At 51.3% G+C, this 25,297-nt stretch overlaps 2 long non-coding RNA genes across 8 annotated transcripts in view; one reads left to right on the plus strand and one right to left on the minus strand.

Moving 5' to 3' along the window:
- LOC144780854 (uncharacterized) overlaps positions 1–22,938 on the plus strand; it is a 502,533-nt gene extending 479,595 nt beyond the window's left edge. For all 4 annotated transcript variants that reach the window (XR_013600811.1, XR_013600812.1, XR_013600810.1 and 1 more), the window contains one exon: positions 22,800–22,938. This is a non-coding gene — a long non-coding RNA (uncharacterized LOC144780854). The remainder of the gene's footprint in view (positions 1–22,799) is intronic.
- LOC144780855 (uncharacterized) overlaps positions 1–25,297 on the minus strand; it is an 800,768-nt gene that overhangs the window by 67,615 nt on the left and 707,856 nt on the right. The window lies entirely within an intron of this gene.

Genomic DNA, 25,297 nt, shown 5'->3' on the forward strand with positions numbered 1-25,297 from the left:
CTTACACCTTGACAAGCAGGGGAGGCCTGCAAGGGACCGACGGACCCCTGTCCTGGGCCCTGGGTGGAGCGGCAGCCCGGGGGACCGGGCCCAGGGCCGGAGCGCCCGACCCGGGGCCCCGACCGGGCCCCTGGAACCAGCCGGGGCTCCCAGGCCCGGAGGCACAGGGGAAGCCTCCCCGGGCCCGCCGGACCCCGTCCCGGGCACCCTGCCCCACGGCAGGACCCAGGACGGAGCCCGGGGTGGGGAGGCCACCCTCCCCGGGGCCCTCAGGGGCCCCGGATGGAGCTCCTGAACACAGACAAGCAAGGGGAGGCTCCCCGGGCACATCGGAACCCCTTTCCGGGCCCTTGGCAGTGCGGCAGGCTGGGAGACAGGGCCCAGGGCCGGAGCACCCGACCCGGGGCCCGCCCGGGCCCCTGGACCCAGCCGGGGCTCCCTAGCCCGGAGGCGCATGGGACGCCTCCCCGGTCCCTCCGGACCCCGTCCCGGGCACCCTGCCACGCAGCAGGACCAAGGACAGAGCCCGGGGTGGGGAGGCCGCCGTCCCCGGGCCCTCAGGGGCCCTAGCCACTGCTCCTGAACCCAGCCAAGCAAGGGGAGGCTCCCCGGGCACATCGGAACCCCTTCCCGGGCCCTTGGCAGTGCGGCAGGCTGGGAGACAGGGCCCAGGGCCGGAGCACCCGACCCGGGGCCCGCCCGGGCCCCTGGACCCAGCCGGGGCTCCCAAGCCCGGAGGCGCATGGGACGCCTCCCCGGTCCCTCCGGACCCCGTCCCGGGCACCCTGCCACGCAGCAGGACCAAGGACAGAGCCCGGGGTGGGGAGGCCGCCCTCCCCGGGCCTTCAGGGGCCCTAGCCACTGCTCCTGAACCCAGCCAAGCAAGGGGAGGCTCCCCGGGCACATCGGAACCCCTTCCCGGGCCCTTGGCCGTGCGGCAGGCTGGGAGACAGGGCCCAGGGCCGGAGCACCCGACCCGGGGCCCGCCCGGGCCCCTGGACCCAGCCGGGGCTCCCTAGCCCGGAGGCGCATGGGACGCCTCCCCGGTCCCTCCGGACCCCGTCCCGGGCACCCTGCCACGCAGCAGGACCAAGGACAGAGCCCGGGGTGGGGAGGCCTTCCTCCCCGGGCCCTCAGGGGCCCTAGCCACTGCTCCTGAACCCAGCCAAGCAAGGGGAGGCTCCCCGGGCACATCGGAACCCCTTCCCGGGCCCTTGGCAGTGCGGCAGGCTGGGAGACAGGGCCCAGGGCCGGAGCACCCGACCCGGGGCCTGGCCGGGCCCCTGGACGCAGCCGGGGCTCCCAAGCCCGGAGGTGCATGGGACGCCTCCCCGGTCCCTCCGGACCCCGTCCCGGGCACCCTGCCACGCAGCAGGACCAAGGACAGAGCCCGGGGTGGGGAGGCCGCCCTCCCCGGGCCCTCAGGGGCCCTAGCCACTGCTCCTGAACCCAGCCAAGCAAGGGGAGGCTCCCCGGGCACATCGGAACCCCTTCCCGGGCCCTTGGCAGTGCGGCAGGCTGGGAGACAGGGCCCAGGGCCGGAGCACCCGACCCGGGGCCCGGCCGGGCCCCTGGACGCAGCCGGGGCTCCCAAGCCCGGAGGTGCATGGGACGCCTCCCCGGTCCCTCCGGACCCCGTCCCGGGCACCCTGCCACGCAGCAGGACCAAGGACAGAGCCCGGGGTGGGGAGGCCGCCCTCCCCGGGCCCTCAGGGGCCCTAGCCACTGCTCCTGAACCCAGCCAAGCAAGGGGAGGCTCCCCGGGAACAACGGAACCCATTCCTAGGCCCTTGGCAGTGCGGTAGGCTGGGAGACAGGGACCAGGGCCGGAGCACCCCACCCGGGGCCCGCCCGGGCCCCTGGACCCAGCCGGGGCTCCCAAGCCCGGAGGCGCATGGGACGCCTCCCCGGACCCATGGAGCCCGTCCTGGGCATTGAGCCATGCCGTTGGCCTGGAGATGGGTGCCCCAGACGCCCGGGGGAGGTCTGTCTGGGACACATGGAGCCCGTCCTGGGCATTGAACCATGCCGTTGGCCTGGAGAAGGGAGCCCCGGACGCCCGGGGGAGGACTGCCCGGTACCCGTGGAGCCCTTCCCGGGTACTTTGCAACGCCGTTGGCCTCCTGGAGATGGGTGCCCCGAACGCCCGGGGGGTGGGCTGCCCGGGACCCGTGGAGCCCGTCCTGGGCACTCTGACCTGCTGTTGGCCCGGGGGAGGGACCCCAGACGACCGGGACCCGTGGAGCCCGTCCTTGGCACTCTGACAAGCCGTTGGCCCGGGGAAGGGAGCCCCAGACGACCGGGACCTGTGGAGCCCGTCCTGGGCACTCCTGTATGCCGTTGGCCCGGGGAAGGGAGCCCCGGACATCCGGGACCCGTGGAGCCCGTCCTGGGCACTCCTGTATGCCGTTGGCCCGGGGAAGGGAGCCCCGGACGTCCGGGACCCGTGGAGCCCGTCCTGGGCACTCTGAAATGCTTTGGCCCGGGGAAGGGAGCCCCGGACACCCGGGGGGGAGGACTGCCCGGGACCCGTGGAACTCGTCCTGGGCACTCTGACATGCCGCTGGCCCGGGGAAGGGTGCCCCGGACGCCCGGGGCCCGTGGAGCCCGTCCTGGGCACTCTGACAAGCCGTTGGCCCGGGGAAGGGAGACCTGGACGCCCGGAACCCGTGGAGCCCGTCCTGGGCACTCTGAAATGCTTTGGCCCGGGGAAGGGAGCCCCGGACGCCCGGGGGAGGACTGCCCGGGACCCGTGGAACTGGTCCTGGGCACTCTGACATGCCGCTGGCCCGGGGAAGGGTGCCCCGGATGACCGGGGCCCGTGGAGCCCGTCCTGGGCACTCTGACATACCGCTGGCCCGGGGAAGGGAGCCCCAGACGCCTGGGGCCCGTGGAGCCCGTCCCGGGCACTCTGCCATGCCGTCAGCCTGGATGGAGCCCCGGACGCCCGGGGGGGGCGAAGGCCCGGGACGCATGGAGCCTGTCCCGGGCACTCTGCCATGCCGTCGGCCTGGATGGAGCACCGGACGCCCGGGGGACGACTGCCCAAGAGCCATGGAGCCCGTCCTGGGCAATTTGACATGCAGTTGGCCTGGAGGAAGGAAGCTCCGGGTGGCCTAGGGAGGTGTTGCCCAGGCATATCCCATCTGGTCCCCATGGCAGAGAACCACCAACCCTGGAGGGGTGTCCGGGCATACCCTGCCACATAGTAATCCGGAGGCAAATTACCCCCCTTTCTTGCAATCTGTGCACGCGAGGTGACAGAGGGGACCCAAGGCGTGAAAGAACCCGACCTCATGGAGCCCTCGCTGGGATCCGGGAGGCGAATGGCACCTCATTAAGACTTCCAGGGAAGTTCGGCCATCTGGTCCCCCCCATAGGAAAGCGTTGCGGGCGACCAGATGCCCGAGGGGATCCGGGCGACCAGATGGCCGAGGGAATCCGGGCGACCAGATGGCTGGGCATGGAGGTGAAGCCGCCTCGACTCTTCCCCACCCCGTCCCCGTCCCGGGACGAATGCCCGGGACGCATGGAGCCCGTCCTGGCCACTTGACGTCCCGTCCTGGGCATTGAACCATGCCGTCGGCCTGGAGAAGGGAGCCCCCGGACGCCCGGGGGAGGACTGCCCGGTACCCGTGGAGCCCTTCCCGGGTACTTTGCAACGCCGTTGGCCTCCTGGAGATGGGTGCCCCAGATGCCCGGGGGTGGGCTGCCCGGGACCCATGGAGCCCGTCCTGGGCACTTTTACATGCCGTCGGCCTGGAGGTGGGTGCCCTGGACGCCCGGGGGAGGCCTGCCCGGGACCCGTGGAGCCCCTCCCGGGTACTTTGCCAATGCCGTTTGCCTCATGGAGATGGGTGCCCCGGACGCCCGGGGGAGGACTGCCCGGTACCCGTGGAGTCCTTTCCGGGTACTTTGCAACGCCGTTGGCCTCCTGGAGATATGTGCCCCGAACGCCCGGGGGGAGGGCTGTCCGGGGCCCATGGAGCCCGTCCTGGGCACTGTGACATGCCGTCGGCCTGGAGGTGGGAGCCCCGGACGCCCGGGGGAAGGCTGCCCGGGACCCGTGGAGCCCTTCCCGGGTACTTTGCCATCCCGTTGGCCTCCTGGAGATGGGTGCCCCGGACGCCCGGGGGAGGTCTGTCCGGGGCCCATGGAGCCCGTCCTGGGCAGTGTGACATGCCGTCGGCCTAAAGGTGGGAGCCCCGGACGCCCGGGGGAAGGCTGCCCGGGACCCGTGGAGCCCGTCCCGGGTACTTTGCCGTCCCGTTGGCCTCCTGGAGATGGGTGCCCCGGACGCCCGGGGGAGGTCTGTCCGGGGCCCATGGAGCCCGTCCTGGGCAGTGTGACATGCCGTCGGCCTAAAGGTGGGAGCCCCGGACGCCCGGGGGAAGGCTGCCCGGGACCCGTGGAGCCCTTCCCGGGTACTTTGCCATCCCGTTGGCCTCATGGAGATGGGTGCCCCGGACGCCCAGGGGAGGTCTGTCCGGGACACGTGGAGCCCGTCCTGGGCATTGAGCCATGCCGTTGGCCCGGAGAATGGAGCCCCCAGACGCCCGGGGGAGGTGTTGCCCAGGCATATCTCATCTGGTCCCCCGGGCAGAGAACCACCAGCCCTGGAGAGGTGTCCGGGCGTACCCTGCCCCTAGTAATCCGGAGGGAAATTACCCCCCTTTCTTGCAATCCGTGCACGCGAGGTGATAGAGGGGACCCAAGGCGTAAAAGAACCCGACCTCATGGAGCCCTAGCTGGGATCCAGGAGCCGAATGGCACCTCATCGGGACTTCCAGGGAAGCCCGGCCATCTGGTCGCCCCATTGGAAAGCATCGCGGGCGACCAGAGGGCCGGGATCGAAAGGACTCCCAGCTCCCCATCCATCCCAAGCCTTCGCGGTAGGGTTCCTGACTGCCTGCCCACGCAAGGCAGGGCTCTTGGACCCCGGCTGGGCCTCAGGCGCAGGTTGGACCACCGGAGCTCTAGGGCCCGGACGACCTGGGGGAGGAATGCCCGGGACCCGTGGAGCCCGTCCTGGGTACTTTGACATGCCGTCGGCCTGGAGGTGGGTGCCCCGGACGCCCTGGGGGAAGCTGCCCGGGACCCATGGAGCCCGTCCTGGGTACTTTGACATTCTGTCGGCCTGGAGGTGGGAGCCCCGGACGCCCGGGGGGAGGTCTGCCCGGGACCCATGGAGCCCGTCCTGGGTACTTTGCCAATGCCGTTGGCCTCATGGAGATGGGTGCCCCGGACGCCCGGGGGACGAATGCCCGGGACGCATGGAGCCCGTCCTGGGCACTTTTCCATGCCTTCGGCCTGGAGCCCCCAGACACCCAGGGGAGGACCACCGTGAAAACCATGGAGCCCGACCCGGGCACTCTGCCATACCGTCAGCCTAGATGGAGCCCCGGACGCCCAGGGGACGAATGCCCGGGACGCATGGAGCCCGTCCTGGGCACTTTTCAATGCCGTCAGCCTGGATGGAGCCCCGGACGCCCAGGGGACGACTGCCCAGGAGCCATGGAGCCCGTCCTGGGCAATTTGACATGCAGTTGGCCTGGAGGAAGGAAGCCCCGGGTGGCCTAGGGAGGTAGGGAGGTGTTGCCCAGGCATAGCCCATCTGGTCCCCATGGCAGAGAACCACCAGCCTCGGAGGGGTGTCCGGGCGTACCCTTCTCCCTAGTAATCCGGAGGAAAATTACCCCCTTTTCTTGTAATCTGTGCACGCGAGGTGACAGAGGGGACCCAAGGCGCGAATGTACCCAACCTCCTGGAGCCCTCGCTGGGATCCGGGCGGCGAATGGCACCTCATCGGGACTTCCAGGGAAGTTCGGCCATCTGGTCGCCCCATAGGAAAGCGTTGCGGGCGACCAGATGCCCGAGGGGATCCGGGCGACCAGATGGCCGAGGGAATCTGGTCGATCAGATGGCTGGACACGGAAGTGAAGCCGCCTGGACTCTCCCGACCCTGTCCCCGTCCCCGTGCCCGTGCCCGGGACGCATGGAGCCCGTCCTGGGCACTTTTCCATGCCTTCGGCCTGGAGCCCCCAGACACCCAGGGGAGGACCACCGTGAAAGCCATGGAGCCCGACCCGGGCACTCTGCCATGCCGTCGGCCTGGATGGAGCCCCGGACGCCCGGGGGACAAATGCCCGGGACGCATGGAGCCCGTCCTGGGCACTTTTCCATGCCTTCGGCCTGGAGCGCCCCGACACCCTGGGGAGGACCACCCTGGAAACCATGGAGCCCGACCCGGGCACTCTGCCATGCCGTCGGCCTGGATGGAGCCCCGGACGCCCGGGGGACAAATGCCCGGGACGCATGGAGCCCGTCCTGGGTACTTTTCCATGCCGTCGGCCAGGAGCCCCCTGACACCCAGGGGAGGACCACCGTGAAAACCATGGAGCCCGACCCGGGCACTCTGCCATACCGTCAGCCTGGATGTAGCCCCGGACGCCCGGGGGACGAATGCCCGGGACGCATGGAGCCCGTCCCGGGCACTCTGCCATGCTGTCCCGACAAATTCGTACGGACTCCTAACCTTACGACACGGATCGGAATCGAGCCCTCTCTGACCCAGCAGTTTCAGGCGCCCGGGGGACGAATGCCCGGGACGCATGGAGCCCGACCCGGGCACACTGCCTTGCCGCCGGCCTGGATGGAGCCCCGGACGCCCGGGGGACGAATGCCCGGGACGCATGGAGCCCGTCCCGGGCACTCTGCCATGCCGTCGGCCTGGATGGAGCCCCGGACGCCCGGGGGACGACTGCCCAAGAGCCATGGAGCCCATCCCGGGCACTCTGCCATGCCGTCCCGACAAATTCGTACGGACTCCTAACCTTCCGACACGGATCGGAATCGAGCCCTTTCTGACCCAGCAGATTTCAGGTTGATTTGCTATATACTTTACGTACGATTTTATGGGGGCCGATTCCGATCCGGTACGTAAAAGCAAATACGACCGACATGTCGGACAACCACGTACACCCAGGGGATAGGACTGCCCGGGTCACATGGACCCCGTCCTGGGCACTCTGATCTGCCGCCGGCGCCGGGGATCGAACCGTGATCACCAGATGGGGATATCCCAAAAATCTGGCATGGATACGGCCCGCCAGGACAGGTTTGGGCACCCCTGCACTAGACCCTTAGAGATTATAGAAAACGCTTTTATGAGGAACCTTAGTAGCTTACCAGCTAGCACCCGCTTGTCCCGTACATCTGGATTATGGCCTTGAAGGCATCAATGACCCAGCTGGGTTAAGACGGCTTTTATGCTCGCTGAGAGTTTGAGTTACCGCAGAGCTTGTCACATTTCATATGGCCATAGATGACCTGTAAGAGTGCCTGGCTTTGGATAACAAAAGATCGGCTGGGCCAGATTGGGAACAAGAATCTTTGGTTTTCCCCTGCAGATGCTGGGTTAATTTTAAATCTGAGCTAAAAGTCACCTATTGGCGTTATACTGACAACCAAATTCTATACCCTCTTATGGCCGGGTCTCCTACTGATTCTTTTTTAGAGTTCAACGTAGATTACCATCTGGAAGCATTCTTAGATGAGATTGAACCCCCCCTTGTAAAGCCTTTCTTAGGCGATGGAGCTTCTTTTTTCCCAAGCGCCTTTGCATCCAATTCAAAACGAGACTTGCAACACAAGTCTCTTTTCTTTGGCTAATAGAGCTTGTTTCTTCCCAAGCGCCCTTGCTACCAAACGAAGACGAGGCTTGAAACACAATCGTCGCCAGAGTAATAAGGTGACATCTGAAGGAAATTAGATAGTAAATCAAGAGGTCTTTATTGTACAACCTCAGCCATCACTAGGTCCACATCAACTGCCAAATCTAGGAATTACTTAGAACCAGGATTCCATGTTAGAACAACATGGACAGAATCTATGTACATCACAATACCCTCTTATGGCCGGGTCTCCTACTGATTCTTTTTTAGAGTTCAAAGTAGATTACCATCTGGAAGCATTCTTAGATGAGATTGAACCCCCTTGTAAAGCCTTTCTTTGTTAAATTTGCAAGGGGATCTTGCCTATTTGCTCTTTTCCAGTCAAATGGAATTGTCACTCTAGTCATTGTGACAAATTCTGCCTGTTCTGCCCTCAGGCGGCCAAATGGGCTGAGCATGCCATATTTTTCTGTTCAACATACCAAAGCATCAGAAGGAAGTGGATTTGCTGGAACCTGGGGATTAGGTTTAGGACCTCATAGAGAATTTGAAGAAGTGTTGCCAGACAAAGCCTTGTGTTCTCTTTCTCATGATTTTTGATGTACGCGTGGAGGCTATTTCTATGTGTGCTGCACAATGCAGCACACATAGAAAAAGCAAAAACAAGGAGAAATTAAAGTATTTCTCCTCGTTGCTCCATTTTAATGCCCGTCTTTCAGGGCGTTAGTTTTAGACGCAGCCTCAGATTTACACATCCTGGTAAATCGAATGCAGCATCAAAAGCAATGGACGTTGCAGTAGAATGCCCACAGATACACCCATTGCACGCCCCTTTCACGCTAAGCGATGCGTGTTAAGGGGCCTTATTTACAAGGCGGCGTTAAGTCACAAAAAGTGGCTTAATGCCACTTTGTAATTATGGAGAAGGTCATATCGCCACCACAACATCGCTCAAAGTGATGTTCTGGTGGCGATATCTTCTTGTGCATATGCCCCTCTGTGTGTTGTGGACTTAACGTGTGCGATGTAGCTCAAGTAGGGTGAGCAGACATTGAGAACTGGGATAGTGTCCGATGAAGCAGCCAAGTTCCTAGTGTAGTACAGGGTAGGCGGGAAGGTTAATAGGTATATAGATACGTTATGTCTAATTGTGGTGGTTTTATAGAGATGCAAAACAGAAGATATACTGCAGAAAGTAATAGAAGTAGTTCACCTAAGAAGATTTGCGATAGTGTGTACAGTTTTTAAAGGTTGCCTATTGTGTGTACAGTTTTTGAAGGTTGCCTATTGTGTGTTCAGTTTTTAAAGGTTGCCTATTGTGTGTACAGTTTTTAAAGGCTGCCTATTGTGTGTTCAGTTGCCTATTGTGTGTACAGTTTTTGAAGGTTGCCTATTGTGTGTACAGTTTTTAAAGGCTGCCTATTGTGTGTTCAGTTGCCTATTGTGTGTACAGTTTTTAAAGGCTGCCTATTGTGTGTTCAGTTGCCTATTGTGTGTACAGTTTTTAAAGGCTGCCTATTGTGTGTTCAGTTGCCTATTGTGTGTCCAGTTTTTAAAGGTAGCCTATTGTGTGATCAGTTTTTAAAGGTAGTTCAGTTTTTAAAGGTTGCCTATTGTGTGTACAGTTTTTAAAGGCTGCCTATTGTGTGTACAGTTTTTGAAGGTTGCCTATTGTGTGTACAGTTTTTAAAGGCTGCCTATTGTGTGTTCAGTTGCCTATTGTGTGTACAGTTTTTAAAGGCTGCCTATTGTGTGTTCAGTTGCCAATTGTGTGTCCAGTTTTTAAAGGTAGCCTATTGTGTGTTCGGTTCTTAAAGGTAGCATATTGTGTGTTCAGTTTTTAAAGGTAGTTCAGTTTTTAAAGGTTGCCTATTGTGTGTACAGTTTTTAAAGGCTGCCTATTGGGTGTTCAGTTGCCTATTGTGTGTACAGTTTTTGAAGGTTGCCTATTGTGTGTTCAGTTTTTAAAGGTAGTTCAGTTTTTAAAGGTTGCCTATTGTGTGTACAGTTTTTAAAGGCTGCCTATTGTGTGTTCAGTTGCCTATTGTGTGTACAGTTTTTAAAGGCTGCCTATTGTTTGTTCAGTTGCCTATTGTGTGTACAGTTTTTAAAGGCTGCCTATTGTGTGTTCAGTTTTTAAAGGTAGTTCAGTTTTTAAAGGTTGCCTATTGTGTGTACAGTTTTTAAAGGCTGCCTATTGTGTGTTCAGTTGCCTATTGTGTGTCCAGTTTTTAAAGGTAGCCTATTGTGTGTTCAGTTTTTAAAGGTAGTTCAGTTTTTAAAGGTTGCCTATTGTGTGTACAGTTTTTAAAGGCTGCCTATTGTGTGTACAGTTTTTGAAGGTTGCCTATTGTGTGTACAGTTTTTAAAGGCTGCCTATTGTGTGTTCAGTTGCCTATTGTGTGTACAGTTTTTAAAGGCTGCCTATTGTGTGTTCAGTTGCCAATTGTGTGTCAAGTTTTTAAAGGTAGCCTATTGTGTGTTCGGTTCTTAAAGGTAGCATATTGTGTGTTCAGTTTTTAAAGGTAGTTCAGTTTTTAAAGGTTGCCTATTGTGTGTACAGTTTTTAAAGGCTGCCTATTGGGTGTTCAGTTGCCTATTGTGTGTACAGTTTTTGAAGGTTGCCTATTGTGTGTTCAGTTTTTAAAGGTAGTTCAGTTTTTAAAGGTTGCCTATTGTGTGTACAGTTTTTAAAGGCTGCCTATTGGGTGTTCAGTTGCCTATTGTGTGTACAGTTTTTGAAGGTTGCCTATTGTGTGTACAGTTTTTAAAGGCTGCCTATTGGGTGTTCAGTTGCCTATTGTGTGTACAGTTTTTGAAGGTTGCCTATTGTGTGTTCAGTTTTTAAAGGTAGTTCAGTTTTTAAAGGTTGCCTATTGTGTGTACAGTTTTTAAAGGCTGCCTATTGTGTGTTCAGTTGCCAATTGTGTGTCCAGTTTTTAAAGGTAGCCTATTGTGTGTTCGGTTCTTAAAGGTAGCATATTGTGTGTTCAGTTTTTAAAGGTAGTTCAGTTTTTAAAGGTTGCCTATTGTGTGTACAGTTTTTAAAGGCTGCCTATTGGGTGTTCAGTTGCCTATTGTGTGTACAGTTTTTGAAGGTTGCCTATTGTGTGTTCAGTTTTTAAAGGTAGTTCAGTTTTTAAAGGTTGCCTATTGTGTGTACAGTTTTTGAAGGTTGCCTATTGTGTGTTCAGTTTTTAAAGGTAGTTCAGTTTTTAAAGGTTGCCTATTGTGTGTACAGTTTTTAAAGGCTGCCTATTGTGTGTTCAGTTGCCTATTGTGTGTCCAGTTTTTAAAGGTAGCCTATTGTGTGTTCAGTTTGTAAAGGTAGTTCAGTTTTTAAAGGTTGCCTATTGTGTGTACAGTTTTTAAAGGCTGCCTATTGTGTGTACAGTTTTGAAGGTTGCCTATTGTGTGTACAGTTTTTAAAGGCTGCCTATTGTGTGTTCAGTTGCCAATTGTGTGTCCAGTTTTTAAAGGTAGCCTATTGTGTGTTCGGTTCTTAAAGGTAGCATATTGTGTGTTCAGTTTTTAAAGGTAGTTCAGTTTTTAAAGGTTGCCTATTGTGTGTACAGTTTTTAAAGGCTGCCTATTGGGTGTTCAGTTGCCTATTGTGTGTACAGTTTTTGAAGGTTGCCTATTGTGTGTTCAGTTTTTAAAGGTAGTTCAGTTTTTAAAGGTTGCCTATTGTGTGTACAGTTTTTAAAGGCTGCCTATTGTGTGTACAGTTTTTGAAGGTTGCCTATTGTGTGTACAGTTTTTAAAGGCTGCCTATTGTGTGTTCAGTTGCCTATTGTGTGTACAGTTTTTAAAGGCTGCCTATTGTGTGTTCAGTTGCCTATTGTGTGTACAGTTTTTAAAGGTTGCCTATTGTGTGTTCAGTTTTTAAAGGTAGTTCAGTTTTTAAAGGTTGCCTATTGTGTGTACAGTTTTTAAAGGCTGCCTATTGTGTGTACAGTTGCCTATTGTGTGTACAGTTTTTAAAGGCTGCCTATTGTGTGTTCAGTTGCCTATTGTGTGTACAGTTTTTAAAGGTTGCCTATTGTGTGTACAGTTTTTATAGGTAGTTCAGTTTTTAAAGGTTGCCTATTGTGTGTTCAGTTTTTAAAGGTAGCCTATTATGTCTGCAGTTTTGTGCAGTTTTTATAGATTTGGTGAAAATGAGGTATTGAGGTTTTGTCAGTAGAGTATTGGACCCGAATGCTGATGTATGTGACATATTCTGTATAAAAGTCATGAGCACTGTATCATTCATTAATCTTTATTTCGTTTTTTTTTTTAAACCTATAAGATACATAATAGCAGTTCATACATATTGGTTGTTAAAACACAAATAAAATACAAAACATTCCAATGGTGCTGCCTTAAGCAAGTGCGGATACTAAAATATTTACATTTAAATAAAATGCCCCCAATTGATATGTCAAATAGAATACATTAAAAATGCTAAGCTTACAGTCCAATATAATTAAAACATGAAGAGAATCGAAAATCCAGGTTGGGTTGGTAAAATACAATACTAGAAGAGTGAATGTAAATAAATAGAGCTTCCTCTCATAGAGACTAAACAGCAATAAAAGTGTGAATGCTTTAAAGGTGCTTATGAACGAACATGAGCAAGACGTAGCATACACAGCAACACGGTCTGCCTAATCTCTGAACAGTTCTAAAGTGCATGCGCAAAAAAGGGCATATTGGATATTAGGACTACACATTTAGTTTAGAACATTGACATTTCAAGCCTTGTTTTCCTCTTAGTATACCCACAGCGAACAGATATTTGCTGACACTAAAAGAAATTTCAGTGAAGTGTCAGTTTTTTAATATTCGTTCCGCCTCAAAACAAGACCTAGTTCCCAAGTTTTGGCAAATGGGTTTAATCCATTTTTGCCTTGGCGTGGCATATGCACTCCAGAAGAATAATAAGTGTACATCATTTTCTTGTACGTTGGATTGGCATAATACACAGCAGGCTTCATAATTTTTCTCACCAATTCTACGACCCCATTTCGCTGTGTTTGAATTGATTTGCAAAACACCATAGCGGAATTTCATGTACCAAGATTTTGCCAGCTGAGGCTGCACTTCATCCAGATATTCTTCAAAAGCCGGGGTTGGTTTTATAAGAAGGGACTGAGACGTTAAACTACCAATATCTGGGCTATGGGAAACACTATTTTGTATGAACGCCAGAAAGCAGGTTTCAATACTTTTTTGGAGGCTGCTGTCAATGAAGTAGGTGCTCCCCAGAAATGCTTCAACCCAAGTTTGCAAAACCACGTGTGCATGCGTGACCCACTGGAGGCTAGTACCTTTGTCAGACCTTAGAATCCCTTCAAGCCCTTCTTTGTAACTTGCTATTTCTATTGTGGTCAACATTCACACCCAAAATAGCAATGGTCTTAATGAAGGCTGGTGGTCGTTGCATTTTAAGTTCAAGTCCATGACAATAGGAATAACAGGTGTTCACACAGATAGACGTAGCAACATCCTTAAAAATGTATTTTCTTCCCCCGCAAAAGTATTACTGCAGTTGGTCCCCCATAATTCCGCACCATAGAGGAATGACGATTGTACCCTATATTTATACACTTCAAGTGCAGGAGACCCTGCCTTGGTAATACTATTTGCGTGTCTTTTTAGTATTGGAAAGGAATTTTGAAGCAAGATGGTCTTACTATATTGCACGTGTGGGTACCAGGTCACTTTAGTGTTGAGTGTGAAAACCTAGGTAATTAAAATTCGACACATATTCTAGCTTCTATTTTGGACATGTTAGACCTGGCATCCTTGGCGTGGATCTCCTTACATTACTCTCATAGCCCCCCCCACGTGCATGACCCACTCTTCAGGCTAGACGCCCCTGTGCCCCAACAGTAGCCCCGTGCGAGGCCCCCCTGATGTAACCCTGGCCTCTGTCCCCACCAATCCCCAATGACCCCGGGGAAATAATAGAAACCCCAGCGTAGCAACCCCCCCCCCGATCCCCCGGGTTCATGAAGCCTAGTCATAAGAGCAGAACGATAGGAGGCCTAGTTTAGAAATCACCCGTTCCCTAAGACCCCTGACTGTGTAACCCCCCACGCAGGGCCCCGAACCAAGGGAAACCTGGACGCCAAACGCACCATGCCAGGCTGAGAGTAGCGAGCCTCTCCCAAGTAAGGGGGGTGGAGTAGTTTCGATCACACCTCCTGCCTCCCCCAGGGATGGCCCCGCTCCCCACTGGTTGTCTGGAAACCCTGCGGCAAGACTACAAAGGATCGAGGTGCGAGCTGGCAGGAGGCCCTCAATCAGCACCGGAGCACCAGGGAACCGCCTGCGACGGCTCAGGACTTCAAAGAGAAAAGGACTATAACTGGCGGCCCCTTCTGCTACTTGGGGTTGTCTTTTGCTGTCGTCCGAGAGAGCCCTGCTGACCTGGTCACGGCTCATCCGATTTAGATCTGAAGTACGCTTCACCCCTGGCACCCGGAGCGAGCCCTGGGTACTTGGTCGCGGCTCCACTCACCCCTAAGGACATTCTGTTTCCAACTGCTCGAACCCTGCTGACTTGGTCGCGGCTCCACCCACCCCTAAGGACGTTCTGTTTCCAACTGCTCGAGCCCTGCTGACTTGATCCCAGCTCCACTCACCCCTAAGGACGGTCTGTTTCCAACTGCTCGAGCCCTGTGGACCTGATCGCGGCTCGAGCCGGACACTGGTACGTCCTGTACCCCATCCCTGAATTACCGTGGCTCTAGGAGTGCAAGCCGAGCCCGAGGTACGCCCCGTGCTTAAGGCATCATCGTACCACGCGGCTCGAGGATTGAGAGCCGTATGCCTGGTACGCCCCGCATCTGCCATCCAGCAGTCCCCATGTGGTTCGAGGATTGAGAGCCGGTCGCAGGGTACGCTTCGTACCTCCCGCCGCAACATCACCGCTACTCTTCACGGTTCCCCAGAACCGGCCCGGACGTTGGGTACCTCGTGCCCGTGGACTCGTGACAACCTCTTTTATTGGACTGTGAGTACTGGGAACGCCTCTACGAATATACACCCGCAAAGCCTTCGCACACACAAAATCAAGTATACAGATAATGTAGTTCAAACACAATAATGTTCACAATGTAGAGCTAAATCACGACAACTACAATTCAAAACCATATGTTAGGGAATTTGATGTAGATTTATTGGTTCCGTGAGCCAGCCGACACGTGTTTCGTCGCGTGGGAACAGATCACTGCGACTCCTCAGGGCTGGGAAGGAAACACAATAGTGTGGATACAACATACTTAGGTTGTGTACAGACAAGTATATTCTTGTTCAGGCATTAGGTTGTTCTTTAACACAAGACACAACTAAGTGTGTATCGGTGACTGGTGAGTTGTTGTGTAAGTGAAACAAGATAGTAAAGAAAGAAAATTCTAATGGAAATCCCGTAGAGAGACACGACCCAGAGACAATTCAGTCCCGGTAGGTGCCTCTTTATAATTTGGTTACTATGGTAGAGAATAACTGATAGAAATATTCAGCAACAGTACGGTGAGAGACTACAACCTTTTAACCCATGAAACCATGTGGCATTTGGGTGCTGTCAGCTAATGTATTAGAGCTTTTATTATTTCACCCAGAATGTTAATAAAATAAAAAATAAAAATAAAAATAGGAAAGAGAGATCAATGTGGATGATAATTTCCAGCCGCCCCTATATACCTATAATTTCCCTTCTTTATTTTCTTCTCTACCATAGTAACCAAATTATAAAGAGGCACCTACCGGGACTGAATTGTCTCTGGGTCGTGTCCTAAGGTATGCGTTATTTTGAAATTTTCGAATCAAATAGAGCTACTTTTTACACAAGTTCTTTTAGAGATCGGGTGGGCACGCATGCATGACACGACGCACCAAAAATGAACAATTATGAAGTGCATGCTTTGTCTGGACACCCGAAATATTCACAATTGTTTGGTGGTTCTACTGTTCTTTGCCCTTGCTTTTATGTCTTGGCGAGGCTTTAACTCTTTAACACCCTGATTGTTTTATCAGTCTTTTTACATAATGATTTGGAGTACCGTTTACTCATGTAAAATAGAATGTGATACAATATATTGTCTTATGGTTCTCCACATCAGTACACTACTCACCGATGTATATTTCTCTCTACGGGATTTCCATTAGAATTTTCTTTCTTTACTATCTTGTTTCACTTACACAACAACTCACCAGTCACCGATACACACTTAGTTGTGTCTTGTGTTAAAGAACAACCTAATGCCTGAACAAGAATATACTTGTCTGTACACAACCTACGTATGTTGTATCCACACTATTGTGTTTCCTTCCCAGCCCTGAGGAGTCGCAGTGATCTGTTCCCACGCGACGAAACACGTGTCGGCTGGCTCACGGAACCAATAAATCTACATCAAATTCCCTAACATATGGTTTTGAATTGTAGTTGTCGTGATTTAGCTCTACATTGTGAACATTATTGTGTTTGAACTACATTATCTGTATACTTGATTTTGTGTGTGCGAAGGCTTTGCGGGTGTATTTATGTCTTGTAGGTTAGATTTCTAACCCACAACTGAACGGCTAAGGGGTCTTATCCGTTCGCCTTTCCGCATCACATCCCTACAACTAGTGTCTCCATACCATAACGTTCACTTCAGGTAGTGCGCCTACCTTCTCTGATGTCTAAAAACCCCACCAGTAGTAGCCTCTACGAATATACCCCGATCGAACTGTCCCTTAGTCACCACGTGCCTGGGGATGCCCCTATCCCCCACCTGATTGTATTGTGTACTCTTTGACCTTGCGAGCCTGATGACAAATGTTATATAAAAACCTTTTTATTCATATAACCAACTGGCGTGGTGTCCCTTTGTAGTGTGGTGAGACCTTATTGTGCACGACTATAAATGCCTAACCCTCCCATCTGAGGGTCAGACTCCAAGCGCTCGGCAATGTTCCTGGAAGAGGTGGGTCCCTGTGTGGTCAGAAGTAGCTACCTCTACCACCCAGAGACAACCCATTCCAACAGGACAGTTATGTTCTTTTTGAATGATTTATGTGGATTAACTGCCATGTATTTTGTTTGGCTAGAATGAATTTCTAGACCCTTAAAATCACAATAAACGGTAAACAAGTCCAATAGACATTGAAGCCCTTTGGGGTTTGAGACACTAAAATAGTGTCATCCGCAAATAAAACCGTTGGTATTGGCATCCCACCTAACTTTGGTGAATCGTGTGTACACCCCAGAAGATATTTTGTGGCATCATTTACATATAATGAAAATAGGGTGGGTGATAGTACACAGCCCTGTCTTACACCCCTCTTTACAGGAACTGCCTCAATAAGCTCTCCCCTCGGACCCCATCTAACTTTTGCATAGTTATCTTCGTGCAATCTTATTTGCACAAGAAGATCCTCAGGGATATCTTGTTTTTTTAAGGAACTCCTGAGCAAATCTCTGGGGATGAGGTCAAAGGCGGTGTTCAGATCTATAAAAGCCATGTACAAGTGGCCTTTTTTTAAAATCGTATATTTCTGACTCATACAAAGAAGTCTAAAGACCTGGTCAATTGTACTGGTTCTAGCTCTAACCCCTGCCTGGTATTGTGATAAGATATGATTCTCCGCAATCCAGACATTTAATTTTGATAAAATCTGCTTAGCATAAATCTTTTGTAAAGAGTTGATTAAACTTATAGGCCGGTAATTTGCAGGGTCTTGGCGGTCACCTTTTTTTAAAAACTAGTAATAATTTTAACCCCTTTCCACGACTCCGGTAGTGGGGCGCCCGCCGCCACTGCATTACAGAGAAGATTGACACATGGCCCCCCAACAGCTTTGTCATGCCTCAACAGGTCACCTGGTAGTTTATCTGGGCCTGGGGCTTCCCCAGACTTTACGGCATCAATTGCTGCTAGGGTGTCCTCTAGACTAAAAAACTGAGTGATTATTGAGGGGTTTGTTATATGTCCTTGCTGGTTATTTATTGAGTCCATGTTAGTCCCAGATTACAGTTTGAAAAATAGTTGACCCAAGTCCCTGCGTTTAAGAAAAGGTCATCTTACTTCTTCCCAGTTTGTGACCTTTGGATATCCATCGCCAGAGGCCTGCGTGATCTTTGGTTTTGGCTGCAATAATCAATTCCGTCCAGACACTGTCGTCCCAGTTTTTCTTGGTTTCACTAATAATATTTTGTACTTGAACTTTTTATCTCTTAGTGTCGTGACATCATTTGAGTTATCTTCCATAATAAGCTCTCTCTTTGCTTTATGGCAGTCATTATTGTGACACTGATTTGCTGAGTTATTAACAACTATTACCCCCCGCCCCAATCTCCCTGGGGATCCTACTTAAAGTATATCTTAGTTTGCCTACCAATGTGTGATGGATTTGCACTATGAGGATCTCTGCAACGGGCAGGTCAATCTCACTACTGGCTCAAATTTGTGGTTAAAGTCTCCCCTCACAATTACTATTGCACTCAGGTCAATTGTGCCTAAAAACCGATTTGCACATGGCCAGGTCTAAACTGGGGTGACATGGTGAGCAAAAGAATGATGGATTTAACCCAGATCTCTTGACTGGGGGTGAATATTTTGATTTGTTCTGCATTCCTTCTGTAAGAACTGGGACCACCAGTTCTCCGTGGGGGTAGCTTGGCTCGAGCAGGAAGGCAACCAGGGGCTTACGTGTAAAGTAGCTACTCAACACACTCATCCACTGAGACAATAAGTGGGAGCAATAATGGAGACCACACCAGTACTTTTGATTAAAAATCAATATCTTTTATATAGAATTCAAGTCAGAGTAATCAATTCATCAACATTTCCTAGAATATTTCATTAAAGCATTTTTATCAGGTGAGCAAAAGTAGCAAATAACAAATAACACAGCCTGTTGCAATACACTCTTCAGCAGGCTAAGGGGGTACTTTCATGAACCATGAGCTGGCATTTCAGGAAGCAGTCATGAACATTTCATCTTGCAAATATAAACAGTTCAATACAGGTAACCATTTCATTGAAATAGCGAGGGGGTAGGTCAATCAGTATCATAGCACATCCCCATAGACACTCAGGGAAGTCCGCCCCTGCAAGAAATTCAGTACAGGGCAATAATCCACAGCTCAATTAGCAGGCTTAAGACAGGTAATCAGGCATGCACCGTTAATCTAGAATAAGCCTGTCTTCAGGCATACACAGTCAATCTGTATTGAGTAACCTTGAAGTTTAAACGAGTCCTTACAGTCTCTGGGGGCTCATTGGGGGCCAACAGGGGCCTAGTCACCGTTTATTCCCGGGGGAGGGGCGAACTCAGGGCCTTGACTGGCCTTCCGCCCTCCTCCCCTGGGGTTACCTGTTGTCTTCGACCCTCCGGGGCCCTTGCGTGGACTCTGGGGCGGGGGGAGGGGCTCCAGCCCTCCCGGGGGCCTCACTCGACCCAGCGCGGTGCAGGGACAGATGCGGGGCACCGGCGCCAGGGGCGAGGCAGGTCCAGCGTTTGGGGGCAGATCGGAGGGGGGTCTTGTGCTCCGCAGCCCCCTCCGCGACGAGTCGGGGCTTCCTTCCTGGGTGCCGGGCCTCTCTGAGGAAGGCGCGGTGCTGGCAGCCAATGGCTGCGCGGCTCTGGCAGGGGCGTGGCCAATGACGAGGCCGGAGTCCCCTGTCACTTGCTGCAGGCTTGGGAGGCTTCAGGCCTAGCGCGGCCTGGTGTACTCGGTGCGGCAGCCCTCTCCTGGCATACGGGGGCAGCCGAGGGGGGCTCGATGAAGGCGCAGGACCCGCTGTGGCACCGGGGCACGGAGAGGCAGGGTGACTTCGGCCCGTTGAGGAATCCGGCGGCCCTCTCCTGACACCGGGGGCTGTCCCAAGGATATTATCACGCCCGGTGGGGCTGCGGCGGTGAGTGCCACAGCGCGCTCTTTCCACACAGCGCTGTGGGGTCAATTTCGTTTGGCTCAACACCGGGGCATACAGCGCGCCTCGAGCAGGATGGCGCTTCCAGGGTGTAGCGCCTCGGGGGCAGTCCACTCGGTGGGGAGAACTGAGTAGGCACAGCGCTGCTCACAGGGGTACAGTTTGGCAGAGACACAGCACTTCAGTCAAGTCAGTTTCCAAGCGCTATACAGAGGGAGCGCTTGACAGGCAGTTCAGGTAGTTAGGCAGGGGGACAAGGCAGGACAGTGCAGGCCGAGGTGGGGGCAGAGGGGCGCAGCAGGGGCTCAGCACAGTACCCAGGTCGATCCCCCAGTAGTCTCTGGTTAAAGGGTAAGTAGTCTTCTCGGCGCTTGGATGGCTCAGCGCCCTTATGAGGTGATTTCTTGAAGAGGGGGGGGGGGTTTGAGTTGGAGGCTTACAAGTTCCCTCAGGTCACTGAAGATGGACCCTGGGGTCCCCTACCGCTGGGCCAGATCAGGGGGCTAGTCTTGGACACCTCATTCAGCTTAAGAGGCAGCACCTAAATCCTGTCACTCCCAGTGGCATCAGTTCCTGACTAGGCCCTCGCGCCTAAATCTCCTGCGTGGGTTCCCCAGGCCAGTGATGCCCCAACTGACTAAAAAAGTTCCCTCCCTAGCTTAAGTATCCCCAGGTCAGGTGACCACTCTCTAAGGCAGCAGAAATAAGCTCCGCCTTTCTTCTGGGAGGTTCCAGGAGCTTCCCCACTCTACCTATGGACGGGGATGGCAGGCTGGCATTGCAACAATGTATGGGGATCCAGCCAGCTCCTGGCAACTAGGGTGCTACCCTAAAAGACCACGCTGCAGTAGCAGGGGCCAGTGGCAGCCATGTTTGGAATAGAGAGCACCTGCACCCTAACATGGATTAGCCATGAAAAGGTGCTCGGAGATCTACGGGCCAACAAAAAGAAGGTGGGAAAAATGAGGCAAAGGCGGAAAAAATAGGGAAAGACCACCCTAGGGCTGACAGGTCTAACACCTTCCATCAATTGTGTGTCTTTTAAAAACTTGTCTAGCAGCTCAATTACTGGGGATACCTTACTATATGAAGCACTGGATCACATTTACAATAAGTCACTTGGGTCCAAACACATTTGCTGTTTTACATTTAAATGAAGGAGAGTAATGGAGATGTGAACTTTTGTGATAAATGAATAAAAAAAGTATACCTGGTCTAGTTTAACACTACAGCACTTGCAGCCAATTGAAATAAATACGTTTCCACAAAATCATCTGGAATATTAACGAATGCACTGTCTTCAATAACAGTGCAGTATTTGTATCTCTCCAGGATCTATTTGACTATATTGTATAGGTGGGGGATTATGGGCACGTTGATTTGTTTTGAGATTCTTCCAAATTATTGTCCTCAAGCAAGTTGTTGTCTAATAATTCTCTGCATTATTTTTTATGTCAAACTCTTTTGTGGCATATATTGAGAAGCTTGCCACCTGATTCTTCATGCGTAAATTAATTGGAAACATTTCTCAATTCCTGCAGAGCTGCTCCAGAAAAATCTATTTCAGGCCCCTATCATTGCTAGGTTAGACTATTGCAATTCTTTTATGTAGGATTGTCGGCTATCTTCTCTAATAACTACAACATAACCAGAGTGCTTATTCTGGGGCTAAGCAGGAAAATTAGCATTTCTGTCCATCGTCCTCTCCTTGACTGTCTCCCAAGTGTTGTTTATAGATGATCTTATGTTTCTGGGCCATGTACAGCCTCGCCACTGACAATTACTTGGCTTCTCTTTCCTCAACCTATTCCGCAACTAGATACCTCCACGTCAGATCTCTACATTATGCTTCCCTACAAGAACAAAATATGTATGTAACATAGTCTGGTTCTCTTGTAGAACCCACCTTGTGAACCAAGATCACAATGTATAAAACTGCAAATAAATATGCCCCAAGAGCAGGCTAGGGAAAGGCAGAAAATGCTTTTGCACCCAAACACAGAAACCCACTAGCAGCCAGATCAGAATAGTCTTAACTGTATGAAATATCTTCTAATTGGTTGAAAGCATGCCCAATCAGAATCGTTGAAAGATCATGGTGTTGAAGAATCAGATTGACGAAGCATTCACCCAATCAGAGCAAGGGTGTGCACTCGCACCACTTTCAATGGCTATGGGTAGCCAGCAGGAACAGCGGTGGCATGGGGGGATGGCAAACGTATAGTCATCTGTAGACTGGTGTGAGACGCTCTTCCTATTATTTTTGATTGTCTGGTAAGCCAAAGTGTGTCTCCCCAAGATTTGCTTCTTGTTACCGTGAAGTAAAAAATATAAAAAAGTTGTTGAGCCCCCATATGTACAATGGGGGTAACAGTCAAAACCATGCACAATGGTTCAGTAATTGCCACCCTGAACAGCCACATCAGCAATGGTATTACAACACATATATGAAACATTATGCTTTGATAAACATGTACCGAGTTATTACCCCTCTAAATGCACCTGAAGTCTTTCACTAAAATATATATATCACTGAAATCCTGTCAGTGTCCTGGCTGGCTGTTGCTGTGGAAGTTTACGCTCTTAAAATGTATTGTTAGTCAAGCACATAATGTCTTAATTCCACTAATATACTTACTGCATAACTGAAAAAATATAAGATGAACTTTGAAAACATATAAGATGAACTTTGGAATGAGGTTCCTTATTTGTTTCAACTTTAGGGTTCTTGTTTTATTGCCCAATTCAGCCCTCAGAAAGCTTATTTGATCAATCCAAACATCCAGCGAAACATGTGTCAGCTTAAAGATTTTAAGAATGTAGACTGCAGTACAATGGACAAGTAATATAATACTGAAGTGACTTATTGCTGCAAAAGTGTTCATTCTAGAAATGTGTTATTTTCGCCCTGAGAAAACTACCCATCTGGGTATGAGGTTCCCACCAAGTGCAGTCAATAGCATATTTTGTTCTCTTATTCAGTTCTTAGTATCATAACTTGACAGAAATAAGTGACTTGTTTGAGGCCATCTTTGTGTAGGAAAAAAGGTCTCAGTTCAATCATCAAACATGCAGGTTTATGTGATGTACAGCTTTTCATACTCACATACTATCTCAGCAGTCAAACAATGCATGTTATGCAGAATTCTACAGTTTTACCAAAGTACAAAGGACACTAGAGGATGGGAAACTGAGATGTGCTCTCTTTGTGTTTCAGGATACAGCTCAAGAGCGTGTGCTACCAAGGATGCCTGTGAATTTGGAGTTGCCAGCTTTGCGAGACATAAAGGATTTAGTTTTCATTTAAGTTGTAGTCCTGCCAAGAAAGATTAAAATGGCCCAAGAAGTCAACAATCCATCCTTTTCTCAGCCTTGTTAATCAGAGGCAGCATCATCGATAATTCACTGTGCCACTGGAACCATCTGATGCCGAGGGTCAGGTTTTATGAACAGGACCACAATTTGAACTAGCCACATCTCCTTATCACCATCCTGGCTACAAATAATTAGGCCAAATGGATGCACATTGTAAAGACACCATGCTGTTTATGAGTCGGAGTGGGCGTAGTTCGCGTAGCAGCGCTATGCGTAGCTAGGCGAAGTGCACTTCGCACTACGCGAGCTACGCGAACTGCTTAGTGCACTGTGCAAAATGCTGTTCGCACTGATTGCACAGTGCCGGTTGTTTGGCCGCACTGTGCAATCAGTGCAAACCGCATCTTGCACAGTGCAAGCGGTCATTTTCAGCCACTCGACTAGATTTCTACTCAAGCAGCTGCTTTCTCAACGCGGACTGGTTGTTTCTCACCGCGAGCAAACACGACCACTCGCAATGAGAAACCTGACCTCCCCGCTTTGAGAATCTCACTGGGAGGTTTATTTTCCACGCTTGCGATCGGCAACTTGCTGTTGCTGATCGTGATTGAGGAAATAGTCTCACTGGGATGTCATTTTGCTCGCTCGCGGTCGCCAACTTGATGTTGCGGACCGAGAGCAAGCAAAAAATTATCGCTACGCTACGTGTGTTTGCACTGTGCTACATGCATTTCGCATAGTGCGAAGTAGCGCAAACTTCGCAAACTATGCGAGCTTAGTGTAGTACTTCGCCCAGGGTTATTTATGAGCCAATCCCACTTCCATTGGGCCAGCTTTGTCTGCATGTTGGTTTCCACCTGTAGGCACCTTGAAGCCTTGAGCATTTATTATATGTACGTATATATGTATTGAGTGATGTGGATGGAAGAGTTTGAAAGTACAGAGCGGGCAGACAAAGAGGAGATGGAATTTTTGGAGCAAGGAGACAGCCCCGAGTGGTGAACTTTGAAGAGCCATAAAAAAGACAGCCACCATGAGCATTATAGTGAACATCTGTATGATTAGTCAAAACCTAAGCATAAGTTATTTTAGTATTGTACAACATTTGTGATGTACTTGGTCCCAGAGGTCTCAGTGGGAGCCGCTGGGTGCACGGGGCAGGTTTGACCAATGAAGCAGACCTCAAAGGGGTTTAACTTCCTACTGACATTGTATCTGAGACAAATGAGAATTTGAAAGAGGGATACTAAGGCTGATTGTTTTTAATTTGTCTGCTAAACCTTGAAATATGCTGCAGGCTGCATGGCTAGCTATCTGCATCCCTTTCTTCCCAGTACCATCTCAAACTTGATGAGCTCATTCCCAGGACTAGCACCAAAAAGGCCCACTCCCCTCTGAGAGAGTATTCTGATAAGCGAAGATGATCAAACTCTAGCTGATCATCCCAATGTTCCATTCCTCCCGAAGCCAATTTCCCCCACACCAATTTCCCACACTTGTGCAACACAGAATGCATTTATATTTGTGGGACTTTCCTGTGTGTTCCCATATACATCCTGCTCTGCCACATCACGTTTTGTGGGTGGTAAGAAGTAAACACAAGAAAAGCGGCCTCGGCAAACACATCTGTCATTAAATTGACCTTGAGACTTTTCATACTTTTGCACCTGGCTACTGGGGTGATGGCAGCGCGACACATTTTGGGTTTGGAAATTGGACCTAGCTTTCTTACGTATCTTTGAGCCTTCATGACTGTTTGTAATGATCATCTTTTGTGTGGTATTCCCCCAGATTTTTGCCTTCTTTGGCTTTATTCATTTTTGCTGGGTATTTGACTGTGCACACCTCACTACTGCTAACCAGTGGCAAAGTGCCTGTGATCTCCTTTCTAAAAATGTCAGAATGGGTATACCACTAAGCAGCATATTTAATGTATTTGTAGGTCTCTAGTAGATAGCACCACATGTATCCAGTTTCGTACAATGACTTTGCCCCAAGAGGGATGAGGCATGCTGTTGTGGGTCCACAACCTTCTTTACTGTGATGTAACACACACAGACTGTTAGATCATTGTGTGCGATTGGAAAGCAGCATTGTGTTTCTTTCAGGTGGGGAGGTGATAACATTTCAGTCCTAATACACAGTCAGTTTGATGTTTGGAAGTGTTTGCCCTGCTGAGGTGCAGGGAAAGAAGACTTCTGATTCTGAGTGAACGCCTGCTTCATACTTTGCAGAAAAAGCTTCCAGGGTGCGGCCATAGAATATCATCACCAGAATATAGACTGACATAAGTATTGTATCTATCATGTCATTTACAAATATATTGCTCCATCAGGGTTAAATTAAAAAAAAGGTACACCCGATGGGGTTTATAGGAGTAAATTCATGTTGTTTCTTTGA

The sequence above is a fragment of the Lissotriton helveticus genome, chromosome 9 (assembly GCF_964261635.1).
Source record: "Lissotriton helveticus chromosome 9, aLisHel1.1, whole genome shotgun sequence".
Lineage (NCBI taxonomy): Eukaryota > Metazoa > Chordata > Amphibia > Caudata > Salamandridae > Lissotriton > Lissotriton helveticus.